Source organism: Orbicella faveolata, unplaced genomic scaffold (assembly GCF_042242905.1).
Source record: "Orbicella faveolata isolate gen_17 unplaced genomic scaffold, um_ofav_v1 contig_14, whole genome shotgun sequence".
NCBI classification, from domain to species: Eukaryota; Metazoa; Cnidaria; class Anthozoa; order Scleractinia; family Merulinidae; genus Orbicella; species Orbicella faveolata.
The window spans coordinates 15,902,501-15,917,234 of NW_028301541.1; the positions used below are offsets into that span (position 1 = coordinate 15,902,501).

Here is a 14,734-nt window from a genome sequence, read left to right on the forward strand (position 1 = left end):
GGTTTTTTTTTGTAAGAAACACAACGCTTTCATGGAGAATCTTACAAGAATCTCATGCAAATAATCATATAACCAAAGTCTGCTAAGACACCAAGGAAGAGCTTTCTGTCTTCCTGATTTACACTGCAGGTTTACGACTAGCCATGTGGTCAACATGTTATAACACTTCTTAAATAGCTTAAGGGCCCTTAAACAGCGACTTATAACAAAACTAAAGCACTTTCTTTAGATTTTCATCAATGAAAGAAGGTATTGCCAATTAAAAAGGGGTTTCGGAGTTTGAAGAGAAAATTGTCAAAATTGTTTGTGATGATTTTTAGATAATCCATACTAGATTAATTCAGTATGGATTCAAAGTTTAACGAGGAACTTGTCGAATGGAGCCTGTTTCGTTCTTCTGCCGTTTGGTTTTATTGAATAGACTTAGTAACGCCTTGCATGAAATTTTAAAATTACGCGTGCAACACTTGCAAAGTAGGGTCACTCTCTTTCTACAAACACTATATCTCCTCCCCTTCCACAATACCATACGATAAAAATGAGTCTCAAAACCGTTCTCCATGTAAAACATATACAACCTGTTTGAACACTCTTGATTGCGATTCATCCGCATACACTCAACCAAAAACTCGCGAAACCAGTTAGGCATAACAAACGTTATGATATCTCTCAGTAAGTACGCGCACTGTGATTTGTCAAGTTTTAAACTTTTACTTGCTATAAATGTAAAGAATACTTGGCGATAAATCACGAAACATTTTGGGAACGTAAGCACCTTTAAATTTTAGCGGGCCCTACAGTAAAATACGGCCCGCTAAAATTTAAAGCTGTTTATGTACCCAAAATGTTTCGTGATTTATCGCCAAGTATTCTCTACCGTTACAGCAAGTAAAAGTTTAAAACTCTCTTTTACGTCTAAAATTGTGCATTAAAACTTGCTAACGACTTAAGAGTCAGTTAACAACGTTTCCAAATTGACTCGTTTTGATTTTGACGTGCGTCAGAATTTTGAAGCCGTTCCGCGTGAATAGGCATCGTTCCCGAACGCGGCAGAGACTCAGTAGAGATATAACAAATAATTTACTAGCCTCGTCTTATCGGTCTGTACTGTAAGTTACAGATCGTCGTTTTTTTTCTTCCCTCCGACTTATGACCCGCGCGCTCAGCGCTTGGGCGAGAAATCGACGGGGAAAAGTTCGGTCTGTAACTTGCAGAACGGCCCTCGAACTGATAATTAATATTTAATAATTATTGGCAAGAAGTGCTTTTTCACTTCGGGTTAGAAGCGCCGGAAGATTGCTAGTTTTTTTACTTTGGAAAAACATAAAATAGGGCATTTTTGTGGGCAATTTTTCTTGGTGCAACGAAATTTTAAATGAAAAATACATTTTTGCAAAGCCCAGTTATCGCTTTACAATAAAAGAAATTCAACTTGGGCAATTGAAAAGCCGTGTTGTAAAACATGTTCAAGAAAAGGTTTTTTACGCGTAATTTGCGCTACAATTACGAGGGTCACGCAGACCCAATGTTTACCCGTGTCGCCTTCTTTGGATTTAGACGAAATTCAAGGCTCAAAAAAGCACTCTGGTATATGGTCTCACCCAGCGAGACTACACCCCGGGGATTACATCTACACATCGGGCGCAAAAAAAAAATGGGGTAAATAAAACGGCGAATTCTGAGAATATTTTCAAAACAGGTCACTTGAGCGACTCTTTGACCTTTCAAGTCATTCGGATTAACACTCGACAGCTCTTGATCTGACTTTCATTTGTCGGAATACACGTTTCTTTGCTTTTGTTTGTTTGCTAACATATCGTCAAGTAGAAGTAGTTAGGCTCCTGAATTTGGAGGCATCTACCCGCATTATAATGAGAACAACTGGCGCCTCCGCCACAGAGTGGAGTAGGCGCCACAAAGTCGATTGGCAATCGGATTTAACAGGATGACACCGTTATTAACTGGAAGGCCAATAGCAAGCCAAAAGAAATCTTTGTCAAAATTCAGTCTATGGTAACCACGTTGTGATGCGATGGAAAAGATATTAACTTTGCTCCACGCCCCCAGCCCTCAAGAACAACTCCCTGTAATACACGGGGAGGCTCTTCCCGCAAAAGGTGTGGCAACTTTCTGAAAAAGGGATGCCTTGTGCTGACTTAAGGTATGTTAAAGGACAACACTTTTTATAGATGGTATATGAAATATACGAAAGAGTTATCTTGCCAGTCAAAACAACAAATAGTGAATCAAAGGGTAAGCGTTTACGCGTCGGGTGGGAGGCTTGTCCGAACTTGGCCTAAGTCATGATTCTATTGCACTTGTAAACACATGTCCACATTGTTTCTTTGTTACAAATCAATTGTATGGCTCCTTCCATACAAGGCGCTAATTTAACATTATCCCCAGAAACCAAAGGTCGATACTCGGTGGTTTTTGTTTGGAGAGTTTTCCAATTTTTTGCCAAGTTCGAGTCGGTGGCTTGCTTACCACTGCTCAACTTAGCTTAGATCGTTTTTAGAATCTGATTTTTATTCTTTGTATTTAAATGAAATTAAAAGCGAAGATGCTTAGAAAATAAAACAGGGAATTGACAACAAATACAGAGGTCTATAACCTAACCTGAACGACTTTACATTAAATAGGGTTAGTGTGAAATGCGATGATCCAAGACCACGATTTTTTGTTTACATCTTCAAGTAATACCTTACTATTTTGAAAATGTTTTCATCAGAAAATTTTTCCTAAGCATTTCATATAGGGGCTTTCCTGGTGTTCCTGAGACCGATGTTTATGTTAAGATTCTTCCGTTTACTCGAGCTACCTCACACGCTTCAAATTCTATTGTTCCTAAATGTCGACAACTTCGGACAACGAGCAACGTGTAATTTCCTCTATCCAACCAACAATTCAGTTGAATATCAAGAAGGACTCTTATCTGCCAATGCATAAAGCTCAAAATAAACGTAGACCTACCTCAGTTGTTGTGCATTGTCGTTTCTGTGGCTCAAAATGATGAATTTGAGCGTTTCAGTGGGTTTTGCGCCGACTGTTACTACGTGTTACATACATGTAGTAACAGTTTACATTAACGAGTGTCAAGCACCCCTCTTTCCCGAGGGCGTAGCGCTTGGGATTTTTCCTTACCATTCGCACAACCGTCGACAAACCGGTTTCTCCGTGTAAATGGTAAACAACACGTATGTTTGAAAACACCAACGCGGCTGTCTGGACGTCGTTTGAAAACGCTCTATAATTAAGATTCAAAGTTTAGCGGGTTTCAGCTGAAAATGATGTTCAAAAATACAAAATATTGACATGAACTTCTATTATTTTTTTTATTTTTTTTTTCATCCAAGTTAAAGCAAATGAATTTCTTATGAAATCCTGATCATGGTTATAATATAACCCTTTCCTTGAACATCGAACTCCGCATTTCTTTGTTGACAATCAGGCAGTTCTCGGAGAATCTGAAAACAAAAGTGAAACCGACTGTGATAAAGACACTGACAAGCTGCAAACACACTAGTTATGAAACTCTTTCGAGTGGCGTACCATGGAATATCCCACGAGCCACTTATTTTCTCGGTATACTGCACACGAGTCTTAAGAAAATACAAGTGACAAGTAAGATATTCCGTGGTGTACCACTCGAAAGCATTGCGTAACTATTTTATACCATGTCATAAAAAAGTGACCTACACAATACATGCGACATACGTGTGGTGCCCGATGGGAAGATTAGGTGTAATGCCGTCAATATACGGCGGCTTTCTTGCAATCTGATTGGTTGTATTTTCTATGGCATGATATAAAGTAGAATACCACCTCAGTTCCAATTTATAACTCCCCTGGTAGTAATAAAAATAAAAATAGAAACGTTATTTCGAAAATTAAAAAAAAAAAAAAACAAAAAAAAAAACTACAACCAAACTATATTGTGGTTAGTCAGTTTAAGCTTGCATTTACTTGTTACAGTGTGCGTAGACAACGTGGAAAAATATATTTTCGGCGCATGCTTTATGTTCTTGATTTTAGTCAGCAATATCAGTTTACCTCGAAAAAATTATGTGCTTGTCATCTTTGCATAGATTTCTAGTAACTGAAAGCTGCAAATGTTGCGGTCAGACCTCACTCACTACTCCGAGAACTTCTTGAAAACAACTAAATGCATGGTACGTTAAAAGCGGACTACTTTGGTCCCAGAAACATTTAGAATTCGTACCGAGATTGAAGAAGCTAAGCTTGAGCCTGTCTTTGGAACATCCCGGTCAGTAGAGCAAACTGACACCTTCGCCAGGCCATTCCCCATGTGGATGAACACAGAAGTTATTCTTCAGGTTTTTCAGAAAGCCAGCTGGCAATCTGAAATGACAAAAATATGCATGTCAAGATCAAATGAATGTTGACAAGGATACTGAGAGCTTGCTCAGTTGAGGGGTCGGCTGATTAAGATTTTATGACAGGGAACAAATTAAAGTTCTTTTTTTTTTCACGTTATTAACATCAGCCCTAGGCTAATGGCCGAGAACACATATTCCGGGACTTAAAAATAAGGTTTCTTTTACCAGGCCTTTACAACATTTTTAGTGACTGATAGTATTTTGGAATAGATAATTTCCCCAACGGCGTTAACATTTAACCAAGCATGTCAATAGGTTTCTAGCTTGGGGTTTTGTACAACATATAACAGTTCCCAATCGTTCAAATCACACATTACTAGCTTGCAAAAATATTCGGAAATAAAAAGTGTCAGAAATTAACACGGTCCGAAATATTTAAGGGTCAGAAATATTTACAGTGCAGTATAAAATTTTTAAGCAGTTTCCTTTAGGGAACGAACTCTAGTTGTGAAACTGCTTGAGATAAGTACCCAGGGGATATGTAACAGCTTGTGTTATTTTCTCCGCGGTATATGGAAAAACGCGAAAAAACGTGTGCCATTGAGTCACGATTGATTTCCGTTTTACTTCTGGTTGGTTTACAAATTTGGGCGAGTTTTCTAAGACAATCGCGCTGCAAATAATACAAGAACAAAGCAAAAGTAAATAACTTTTGACCCCCGGGTGAAAACATCTCTAATATCTTAATTTTCTTATCTATGTTTTTATCTACTTTCTGTAAATAAATCAAAAAAACGTAATTAACCTTATCAAAAGTTGAAAGATCTCTCTTGTCTCGGCTTCCATCAACACGTTCTGGGTATGTTATGTGATAATGATCTGTGCCCTCTGAAAAAGAAAATTTATTTGTTAGAAGGCTTTCAAAAGTAAAAAGTTTAAATATAATTAAAAAAAAAAAAATTAGGTACCGCATATTAAGGTTACCGTATACCTTCAGGGGTGTCTCACGTCCAAGCGATGTAGCGCGTTCGGTTTAAGCTGTAGATACCTAAACCCCGATATCAAATTAAAGCTTATAGAGCTGGCTATCAAACCATACCAAAAATTTTGAAATAAAATAAAGTGCCGATTTTTTCACGGCCACTAAATGCGAGCGTCCTAATCACCTTTTGGAAGCTACAAGTCAAAGCGAATTTTTTTTTTCGCCAATTTATTTTTTTCCCTGGTTTCAGGACAAAAAGCGCTAAAAAAGCGTGTCTGCGTTTTGCCACATTCAATTGCAGTAAAAAGTTACAGAACATTTTCAAAATAGGACTTAAAAAATGTGATGTGATCGTACAAAAATTGCTCTCGGAGAAAAAATATTTCGAAATAAACAATTCTCAGACACGTTTTTGTTTTTTATATGTTAATCTAGCTACTGTCCAAATTTGAGGGCAATCAAACAAATCCCCTTTGAGTTGTAACTCTTTAAAGTGTCTGCTTCAAGCGAAAAAATTTATTCGAGAAAACAGCGCTAAGAAAAATCTCTTGCTTCGCAAACAAACTCCGCCCACAAACGCCTTCAACTGGGTTCTCAGATCACTGAGCCAATCAGCGCTTGGAAAATTTACTACCATTAACTCGCGGTGAAATTTACGCGTGAATCTCGAAAAAACCCTTGAGTTTCGCAATGTGCTCAAGGCAGAGAGATAATTTTTCTGTAGCTCGGTTTTTCTTGAAGCTGGTCTGGCAAAATGGGGAAGACGAAAAAGGATACGAACGCTAGAGTGGCTGGGCGACGAGAACAAACTGAACAAAAGAAAGCGCGGCGGAGCAAATGTGCATGGATAATATTCCAATGGATCTCAATGAGTTGGGCGATTCATCGGTATCGGACTCAACAAAAGAGTCAATGTACACGTCGCTGTTATAGCTGTCGAGTTCCCAAACTTTTACAGAATCTTTCTCTACTCTTGACTCGATCTTTTTGCCTGCTTGATACGATAGCTATAGCTTCATCCGCGAGGCCAACTTTCGCTTCTTCACTCATTGATGTGTTTTCATTCGTTCTTCGCTTTTTCGAACTGGTAAACAGAGTTTTCCGTGGTCCATGTTTACTTATAACTTAATAGAATTACATCTAATAGGAAAAATGCTTGGATCTGAGTAGCCAGCCAATTCGTGGTATCCATATATTCCCGCGAAAGTAGTCTCGGTTGATTGCGTACACGTTATAGGGCTGTCAATCAAGAGGGAACTTTTACTTCCGGCCGTAACGTAAAACCTCCATTTCTCCGCCAATATTGAGTTTTTTTCAATTTTGTTTTCAGAAATTAGAGGTTACTCTTCGACCATTACTTTGAACCAAAAATCCAAATTTGAAGAAAATTGCCGATCTGAAGGTATACTGTAACCTTAATACAGCTATTTTGAGAAAGGTTGTCCTAAAAAAAAGTACCCGACAATGCCGAGAAGCAATCTGGGTAGTGGTCGTTCACTATGTCTAATGTGGGAGGAAGTGGACAGCAGAAAATGTGCGTTCATTTCTTTTATGCTACTAAATCACTAGGAACTTCGATCAAACAGAGGTTTGTCAAGTCCCTCAACTATCTCTTCTACTCGTGCTCAAAACATTTATTGAGGGAGAGTTAAAACAGGGGTAAGCCAATTAACCCCACCCATAGCCTGCGTAGCAAGCGTTCCGTGGGGTTTGGAAGCAAAGAAAGACCGAGGAACGGGATTTTCGGTGTTTTGTCTGCGCGGAAAATGGGGCGAGAGCCAAAAAAAGAAAGAGGGGGGTGGGATAGGGGAAGGAAGGAAACGCTTGGATTTTGAAAACCTCCGTTAGCCAGCTAACGGGGCTCGTGATTGGCTGGGCTAATCCAATATTATGGACATGTGTCGATCAAAGGTATTTTAATGCCTTTGAGTGCCAGACAAAATGGGAAGACGCGTTCGAAGCTTGTTTACAAAACGCTTTAACTTTTCTCGCTGAACGAGGATTTAGTCGTCAGCTTCGACAGTACGGTAGAAATCGTGTAGTGCAATGCCGACGCTTTGGTTTTTCGAAGCCTGCACATTATTGTAGAAGAAAGCGCGACACAATTTGCAGCTGTTCTCTTAATTTTAACATCACTTTCGTGAATGCCGCATGCGCCAAGGACAAGATAATAAACCACGGAACAGGAAATTCGCACTACTGCGTGGGAAAACCTTCTAATTTCGTCTGGCTTTTTACATGGCAACATGTTGTCGTAGTCTGACATTTCATTTGAAGCATTTTCGTTGACAGTATTTAGAACCTCTGGGTACAATTCTGAATGATTTGTTATAGTGTTAGCTGCGACATGCCAGTTTTTGTTACATATTTACCTTACCAAAAATTTAGTCGTCTCGTCGCGGGGAATTCTTACGAGGATATTTTATAAACCACTTTGACTTGGAGGCCGCCTTGGGGAAGATTATCTTTCTTCAGACACTGGTCAAGATTATCGTTATTTTCCCTCTCAGATGTTTGAAGCCTCTCCTGCCCAAATTCCAAAGTTGGCCGAGAAGACTTTCCGTTGTTTGTTTTTGCTGCAGGCGATAACACTCGAACCGATTTTCGGATCTGGCGTTTCCAGCAAACGCTTCTTTACTGGAATTGCCTTTGTGGGAGTTGACTTGATAATTTTACCTTGTATCGATTCCTGGACGAATGAATACAGTGATCCAAGATTTCGAATCATGCGAGCACAAGGATTACTAACGCGACTTGAATACTTCTCACATTTTAACTTTCTGGCAGATTTGTGCTAAAACTTCACCCTTGCAGTCCTTCCTTTTAGACAGATTGAGTAGAAATATAGCTTGATTATAAATTACCAAATTTAATTCATCAAGATTTCTCCGTTCCCACCGTGCGCTCGTTGCTTCAGATATATTTTGACAAGTAAAGTTTATTTTGGTTGAAAGTTCATTTCCGCTACGGAAGGCCGAAGATTTTATTGCTTAATTTATGACAGCCGATGACAGCACGAAATCTCAGTGTGCGCACTCAGGCATGAAAGGCCAAGTGGGCGGTTTTCAAAATCCAGGGGTTTGTCTGCAAGCGTTTCCTTCCTTCCTTCCCCTCCCCTCCCCCCTCTTTTACTCGCTCCATTTTTCGCGCTGCTCCCGAACCCCACAGAAACGCTTGCTGCGCAGGGTACCCCACCCATAGCACCTTTTGGCGTTGTCGAGTACACTTTTACGCTTTTGTAAGACAACCTAGCTTACTCGAAACAGCTGTATACGCCAGATAAACTGGGCAGATAGACTTACCTACAGATTTGAAGTAGGTCCAGTTTAAAAAGAGAGCAAATGGACAAAAGAATAGCAATCTGACTGCTTCTTGTTTCGTCATTTCAGTTGGTTCTCTTTCTTCCTTTAAAAAAAACTAATAATCATAACTATAGATAATAAAGGAAAAACTGAACAAAAAACCGCCAGTTTATCAACTCAGTGATGTTTTTTGGAATATGTTGAAGTATTAAGCCATAAAATATGGTTCGAGATAACCTTAGATAACCTTGATGAAAGCCTCAATAACAAAATGACACCCTTCGCGCTGTTGCCATGACAACAGTTTTGCCGCTGGTGCTGTCTTAATAAGAAATGATATTCCTAGTCTTTGTCGTAAACCAAGAACCATCTACCCAACCCAATCTAATGATGGGAGTTAAAGACAATATGGGAACTACGTCTGTGCAAGGAGGACTCTTTGCTTCACTTTAGAGGTTGCAAATGGGGATATTTGTTTTTTTTTAACCAAAAGAGACTGGAGCCGAAACAGTTGCTATGGCAACAGCACTAAGGGTGTCATTTTGTTTCTTTTGTGATGCTCATTTGTGGTGCCAACTTTCAAGAACACTGCTTCAATATTTCTAGAGATATTGTTTATTTAGTATTTTACCATTTTTTACTTGCAAACGATATGACGCCATCACTACTCTAATTTGCATAATAGAAAAACGTCAATATCTCTAAAACAAAAAAAGATATTTCAAAAAGAAAAACGCCATTCTTCTGTAATTGGAAAGGTCTTTCTAGACTTTCTAGTAAGCAGAAATTTTTTGTTATGCCATTTACACTTTAAGGTCTTCCTCAAGTCTTTAAATTATATGTTGTAACTGAAATGGGTTACCATGGAGAGAGAAAAACTCGTCACAATACAGTTCACTTCTACTCTTTACCTATTAGCCGTTTGTTTGTCACAGCTGTGTTCGCTCCAGTTTAGTTGATGCTTTCAAATACGTGGAAACAATGAATATGCGTCTCTCTCAGGGAGAAAGCGGGCCTCTGTATAAACATAAACTTCTTTCATCGCTTTTTCTAAAGGCAGAAAGTCAATAGCTCATGACGTTTAAAAATGCCCGAGTTATAACTTCCTCACATTTGAAGTTTGTTTAGGAGCAAGAGCTTTTCCGTCCGTGTTTTTGAATGATGCTGTTAGAATACGCGTCCCTATTAGTATCATAAAATTGGGGGCAGGTCTGTAGCTGTCCAAACACTGTTTGTTTTTGGCTCACGAAACAATACATAAATGATCTAAACAATGCCCCTATCTCTTGAAACAACAGAAGCTACAGGTTACCAGAAACAACAAAAATACAGGTCGGGAAGAAGTGCTGGACTACTCCAAAATTGGTCAAGAAATTTAACCGTAGATTCAAAAGTAGATTTAAACGGGAAACTTACTAAGATGACCTCCAATTTAACTCCAAGTGAGGATAACCAGTAAAACGTCCTTGGTTTTAATAATTAGTTAATTAAACTGAAAATTTGGATCAATAACTAACATGTTGACAATCATAAAATAACTTTAAAAAAGGAATACAGTTCCAGATGAGATCAATTTTCACTGCGGGCTGTCAAAGGCAGCTGGAACAGTAGACTTATCGTCAAAGACTGGCAAAGAGTAAGCTTTTGGGGATTCCTGTCATTAATTACAGCCACTGCCTTATACTATGAAAGGAACTGCATGGAACCTTAAACGAGCTACGTCACGGTTTGTTCATATTGATTCTCTCCGCCTCAATTTTTCAAATTCGTCGTTTGTAATCCATGTTAATCTTCTCCATCCTTAGCCATCCTTGCGCCCCTATGGTTTATCATTATCTCTTTGGTGTTTTTCTCTCTTATTAAACTGTTATTTTTAGGTTTCCTACCATTTAAAGGTAATTTTGTATGTGGCCAAAATAACTCAAAATACCGTGACTGAGCCCCTTTAATCACAACATGACACTTTGTTCGGCATCAAGCAACAAATGCCGCTAAAAATGTAACTTGACTCTATTCTGTGCGAAAACGTTCCAAACAGCTGATTGAAGATCATATCAAAATAGATGTTGTAAAACAGTACGAGAAATTTTGCTACCTAGTTTTGTTAAATTGAGGTTCTCGTTTTACTTACAAACGCACAGCCTAGCTTCTCACTGGAGGGCGTCTAGCTGAAGTGAGTACCAGCTTTGACTAAGTTGTCAACCTATGCGGCAGATCAGAATGATTACAAAACGAAAGAACAACAGTTAACATCACAATGAAAAGAGAGATTTCTTTTGTCTACTAAGCTGTTTGTTTAGCTGTCTGAGAGCTACACAAAGATATCTGAAAGAGAGCCTCATGTTATTTTCCGTTAATTCTGCTAGCGGGCAGTTGTCATCTGTATTGTTCGCGGAATTTTCAAATCATGCACCTGTCAGAGCAAACTCTTATTTGTACCTGAAATTAAACAAACATCACTCACTTTTCTGAGACAATCATCTAAACTAAATCTCTTTTATCTTGATTTTTTTTTAAATAATGCAAATGTCATTATCGTATGGAACCCAACGGTGAATTAAACGTCTTTTGCACAGAGACTTAGGTGCGAAGCAGAGTAAACACCCACATGTAGGAACAAGTGGATTAAGAACATCAGGCTGAAAGTTAGCCAATAGAGCATCATATATATAAGAACGAGTTCAGCCTAACAAATACTACATGTTCTTATATGTCGTATATAAAAAGAAAGAGGGTGCCAGAATACAAAGGCATTCTTATTAAAGTACTATGGTATGATTACAATCATACAGTTTCATATGGGTTCAATTTGTAATTAATTTACAGGAATGAGTTTTTCAAAAAGCTGAAATTGCACGAGCCGCTTCGACGACAATGGATACTGAAGGAAATAGAACGTTAACGTTAATGAAGACGTTAAAAAGGAAACGTACTAGGGAAACAAAAAAGGAACACAGATGAGTCACCTAACGTCAAAATATAATACGGACTGCAAAATAAAAAAAAGGTGATTAAGTCGAAAGGGCAAATGGAACAGGAAACAGGGAACGCATACTGGATCGCAGGTACCTTTTTTCGAGCACCCCTTATTTGTTTGCTCACCATTCACTTGTGTGTGTCTGTGTGCCTTTCGAATTAGTTCCTGACTCCTTAAGGACAATTTTTTCAACTTCCCAACCTTGTTCCCAGGGCCTTTTCCCCTGCTCGGCGCCGCGGCCCCAAGCAATGAAAAGGCCCTGGGAAGGAGGTTGTCAGCTTCCTTGTTTGCGACACCATCGTTCTAAACCAGACGTTTGATGGGCAGAAATGTCAATGAAAGAAATTGCTCGATTTTTCGTCAAAATGAAGAGTAATATACAGACTTTACTTGGGAGTTTGACATGACCTCTGCATAGAAATATCATAAGTTAAAGAATCGACACATATGGAGGATATTACATGGTCGAGCGGATATACGATATTTATCTTCGAGTGTTGACACGAGAAGATAAAGTTCGAATCTCAAAGCGACCATGTAATTTTCTTTTTATTTTATAAAATATTCACAATACATAACGACGTTTGTGGTGATTTTCCGAAGGTTTCTGAGCACTTTCCGAAGATTTTCGAAGATATTCCAAAATTTGTCCAAAGTCCAGGCGAACGTTCCCACACATTTTCCGATGATTTCCGAACATTTTTCGAAGATTACCCAATATAACCGTAAATTGCCGAAGACGACCGAAGAAGATCCGAAGATGTTTCGATCATACACCAACAAATCCACGTGTAGTTAAAATTACCGAACACAGTTTTCACGCGCGCTCTTGCTAATGTAATTCAGCGTGCGCACAAGGATTGCAAAAAGAAAAAAACAAAACAAAATAATAATAAATAAAATGAAAAAAAATTAAAAAATGGCGTTAATATAGCTATCTATATTATTTTTCTTCATAATTGAACGCAGAGTGCTGATGATTTTGGTCTTTTGTTACAAAGGTATGAGCCCAGCAATTCTCAGCTTTTTCTTGTTACCAAAAGAACCCAGTTAAATGTAGGGAATGCGTAGTAAGTCGCAAAAGTGCGATTGAATGCGGAATAGCTGTCTCGGAAATACGCCTATTTCCCGAAAACCACTCATTAAAAATTTTGCACGAAGATACGTTAAGAAATAAGTACTAGCCGGAGTGTTGAAAAATAAATTGCACTTCAACAAAGGTAGTTCTAGATATTCGAAGGAAATTCTAGATATTCCAGTGAACCTTCAACAAGAGATAATTAAAGATCTCTGTTAAATTTTTATTGACATAACTTGGGAGCATTGTTACAAACTTGTTGCATGCGAATTATAAAGAAAATCTAACGGATTAGAATTTCTGCAAATAAATAGAACCGATTCTAAAGGCCTGTTTATATTTATTTATGCAACGACACATTAGTCAGCTTAACTATCATAAAACCGAAGTTTGTGTTGTTAACTTGCTTGCTGCCATTTTTGGCGACCAAAGAATCAAGGGTTTTAGAGGAAAACGTGAATAAAACACCGGTATCAAAGACTGTATTCAGCCACCTTAAAGGGACAAAAAAAAGTTATCAAAAATGATATCTTTACATGTAAGGATATCTTATCTTCAAATGTGATGATATCATATCGTTTTTATCAATTTAATTTGTTGCCACTCGGTATACCACTTACTTTTATATATAAAAGTACATTATCCACACTAACAGGCTTAATGATTTTATGGTGCCAGGGCTGTGAGTGAAAACAATCTCTTTCAGTGCGTGGTTTTCTACACGGGTGTGGTAATTCCAATTATGTTATACTCAAACTTCTCCTCTGAGTGTTTGACTTCTGATTCTACCGTTTATTTCCTCGCAAACCCTCCACTCAGTGTTGGCAATGTTATACCAGACGTCCCTGTTAAAAGGCAATGCATTCAGTGTTTTTAAAGGTTGAATTGTTTCCTTTTCAATGAAGGCTTGACCCTTCACACCCTCTTCCTGCCCTCCCTATATCCACCCCCTTGTCGTAGACTTATTGTTAGGTCATTAAAAAGCCTCCCATATTCCACTCCCACATTTGAAGATATGCCACGTCTATGTACATTCTTTATGCATCTCCTTTACTGTTGTTATGATACATTGTAGTCACAATCTGTCTTCTCATTGGCTAAAAGCCTACAGTTAATTCTAGGAAACAGCGCAACCTACAGATTATTCACTAATCTGCTTGCAGATTAGTGAATAATCCGTAGGTTGCGCGCGCAATGCATGATTTCTCAGAGCAATGTCAAGTTCACATAACAACATGGCTTGTCGAAAATTAACCGTGTTCGGTGCGATAATGCGTTTGTCGTTATTTTCTTTAAAACAATGTATAATAAAGCAATTATGAGATTCGGTTTTTGTGATATCAGAAATAATCAAGGTTTCAGTTAATGTTATCAGCCTCAGCCTTCGGCTTCGGCTGATAACACTTACCTCGACTTTGATTATTCCGGATATCACAAAAACCTCATCCAATAATTGTTTATTATCGACATAGAAAGTCATTTAAAGCTGTGGCTAAAGGAGATTCATACCGTAATGCGCTTGCGAAATCTGGCTCGGAACTTTCGCTCGTGTTTACAAATTTAAATTGCAAATTATTCCAAGGGCGCATGCTGACGCTTACTAATTATTCATCACAAGTTCAGTTTGCCATCACCCTTGCTACTTCTTGCTTCGTCTATGTAGCTGCAATGGAAAGGAAGTTTGTTGTAAAAATGTGATGAAACCAAAGATTGTTGTGTTAGAACAAGGGGGCAGATGCGTCACATGGTCGAGTATCGATGTTTGGAGCGAAACTCAAGTTAAACAGGTGATTTTGACCGAAAATGGCCTTGGTGTCGAATACACGTGCAGAATTTTGAAGAGCTGATTGAGCTTGGAGCTCGCTCTGGCTATGGCTGTTGACCCGGAAGGAGTTTTTCAGGTCCGTAGAATCCTAGAAACAACTGTTGAATAGATTAATGTTTGTATTCCTTGTTCTCCTTAGTCGTCGTTATAGCGCTGTCATTTACGCTGAATATATTTATTCGGAAGATAATATTTTTAGGGCTTTCGGAAATTACTTCAAGACAACAACT

At 38.5% G+C, this 14,734-nt stretch overlaps 2 long non-coding RNA genes and 1 pseudogene across 3 annotated transcripts in view; all 3 read right to left on the minus strand.

Moving 5' to 3' along the window:
- The window catches only part of LOC110046813 (usherin-like), a 260,713-nt pseudogene that overhangs the window by 225,259 nt on the left and 20,720 nt on the right, over positions 1-14,734 (minus strand). The window lies entirely within an intron of this gene.
- On the minus strand, positions 3,311-8,856 carry LOC110065987 (uncharacterized). Its single transcript, XR_016206597.1, has 4 exons — positions 8,625-8,856; positions 5,146-5,228; positions 4,223-4,362; positions 3,311-3,467 (listed from the first exon to the last, which is right to left on the minus strand). It is a non-coding gene; the product is annotated as an uncharacterized LOC110065987 (long non-coding RNA).
- On the minus strand, positions 12,879-14,031 carry LOC149114203 (uncharacterized). The gene is made up of 2 exons (XR_016206609.1): positions 13,300-14,031; positions 12,879-13,173 (listed from the first exon to the last, which is right to left on the minus strand). It is a non-coding gene; the product is annotated as an uncharacterized LOC149114203 (long non-coding RNA).